The sequence below is a fragment of the Octodon degus genome, unplaced genomic scaffold (genome assembly GCF_000260255.1).
Source record: "Octodon degus isolate 3935 unplaced genomic scaffold, OctDeg1.0 scaffold00445, whole genome shotgun sequence".
Lineage (NCBI taxonomy): Eukaryota > Metazoa > Chordata > Mammalia > Rodentia > Octodontidae > Octodon > Octodon degus.
The window spans coordinates 163492-166135 of NW_004525021.1; the positions used below are offsets into that span (position 1 = coordinate 163492).

Genomic DNA, 2644 nt, shown 5'->3' on the forward strand with positions numbered 1-2644 from the left:
TGAAAGTTGAGGCAGGAGGATGTCATTTGATTGTAGGTACATTTAAGGACTCAGTGAGACTGCTGCAAAGGGGGGCTGGATGGAGGGACAAGCAAATGGATAAAACCCAAACAAGAGCATAGATCTCTATGCTGAAAGTTTTAAAATCTGATGTTTAAAAAACAGATAAAACCCTAAATAGAGCTTGCTGGCGTTTTGGGTGACAGACTGGGGGTGCTTGGCAGCATTAGTGCTAGGCAGCAATATGGCTCTCTGTAGTTCTCAGCGGCTCGGCATCCTGAAAGTGATCAGCGAGGCATGGTTCTGCAGTGAGGCCTGCTGGGGTGACCAGGGAGGGTGTGTGCTCTTCAAACCTGTGCTAAGCCCATGGCCACCCCTCTGCCCTTGGGTGTGGCCAGTGCGCGCTTCGCCTTTCCAAGGAACCGGTTTTATTTTAAACTTGACTTCATGTTGGTTCACATTTCTCTCGGTGGTGATTTCTAAAGACTATCGGAATAATAGCACCAAGGAGCTCGAGTTTAAGCTGAGCTGGTGCTGTCCCACTGAACTACACCTGCAGGTATCTCACTTGCTTAGGAAACTACACAGTCTGGAAAATGGCTCTATTTGCAGGATTTCGGGTGAGCCAGAGAGACCACCTGCATCAGTGTGTTATGATGCTCTCCTGAATCAACATGGCTACTGGAATCCCTAGTAGAAAAATACTCAAAGCTCTCCAGGACAGACGATGGCTACATTGTCCTTCAGTTTAAGAAAAGCCCTGCTAAGATCCCCTAAAAGGCCATCGCACATGCCACTGTGCTGTTTTTCATTAGTGCCTTTCTTATTATCATAGGATCCCTCCTGCTGTCTGGTTACATCAGCAAAGGGGGGGGGGCAGACTGGGCTGTTCATGTCCTCATCATTGGCATTCTGTGGTGCGTGCCAGGATTTTATCACCTGTGCACTGCCTACTATGCATCCAAAGCCTACCAGGGTGACTCCTATGATGCCATTCCAGATTTTGATGACTAGCACCTCAGCCCCAAGAAGAGTCCTGGTGGAGCTACACCCAGGTTTTACAATACTGAGTGGACACCATGGCTAGAAGCTGAGGAATTTTACAATCAGTAGATGTTTAACAAATCAGTGACCTGATTAAATGGGTCCATCCCAAAAATGTTTACTGAGCTTACAATTCACTAACTAGGGCACGTGCTTGTATTCATCTCGTGGCCCTGGCAAAATCTTAACAAGATTTTCCACATGAGCATGTTCATGGAAGAACAGCATTGTTAACTGTCTCAGAAAGCAGGACGTGACTATGTAGTGGAAAGCAGTAGTAAAATTACCCTCTCTTAAACAGTCTTCACTATCAGTGTGTCTATAGCAAATGGAAATGCAGTATGTCTCATGATCTTAGTAAGTATTTATTTTTAATTATTTCAGAACCTCCCCCCTTATGTATATCTGTACCTTCATGCTCCATGGGAAACCTGGGTGAAATCAAACATCAGTGTGGGTCCTTCTGTAATAGTTTTACTTGTTTTGTTATTGACAGCACCCAGGACGTTTTAGTACCATAGAGTGAATTTTCAAAATATAAACATTTTCTTTGACAACCAGTCCTTGGCCAGCTCTGATCTACTTTTCCCTTAGGGCTGCGGCAAATTATCTGGTGAATCAAGCTGTTCTGTATGCTGCTTCCTCAAGGAAAATATGGATAAACTGTTTAGGGTTTTTGACCCTGTTGCTAGCACCAGGGACTCCAGTAACCCCTTGTAAAGCTTGCAAGTTTTGGCCTAGCTCTTCAGAAGCCTCTGTTGCCTTAAGTTGATTCTGTTTCTTTCCTTTCAAAACAGAGATGCATATTCAAAAGTAATTAAAAGATCAACCCCCCAAAAAATAACCCTCTAAATAAACAGAAAAACTTATCATCATGGATTGGGAGTGTCACCATAGTAAAAACATCAATCTTATTAAATCGATCTATATGTTCATTATTTTCTTTTTTATATTTAGTACATGGTCTACAGGATCTCACTACACAGTTCAGACTGGTAGTGATTCCTCCTGTTTTCAGCTTCCCAAGTACTGGGAATACAGGTATAATCAATCTATCATGCTCAGTCTCAGTCACTGTCTTGCCCACCCCCTGGGGGCAATGGGGATGAAACCCAGTCTTTATCCCCAAGCCATGGCACAGACAGCACATACCTTACTCAGCTGAGCTATCAGGCCAACACTATGAAGTCCAATTCTTATCAAAATCCCAGAAAGATTTTCAGTGGACATACATAAGTTTATTACAAAATTTGTATGTAAAGTCACAAGTCCTATCTGAAATAATTTTGAAAAGGAAAGAGAAGGGCAAATAATCATTTTACTGCAAGCAAAAGACAGTGGTTGTTATAGAAACAGACACAGATAAAGGAAACAACACAAAGAACCTACAAAACCTTCAACTAGCTTTAGGACACTAGGATAGGCTGGGTACTTCAGACTTGACATAAAAAGAAAACCCATAGAAAGAAGACTAGTCTTCATGAAACTTAAAAGCTTTTCGTAGAAAAATATCATGTGAAGAACAACGAAAGGGAAGGTACACTAGTAGAATATACTAGCAAAAAGAATGTCAGAGAAAGAACTCTTAGTTAGCCTGTAT

At 42.2% G+C, this 2644-nt stretch overlaps 1 pseudogene; it reads left to right on the forward strand.

Moving 5' to 3' along the window:
- The first annotated feature begins 653 nt into the window (after positions 1 to 653).
- LOC101588228 lies at positions 654 to 1014 on the forward strand (annotated as a pseudogene).
- The last annotated feature ends 1630 nt before the right edge of the window (positions 1015 to 2644 follow it).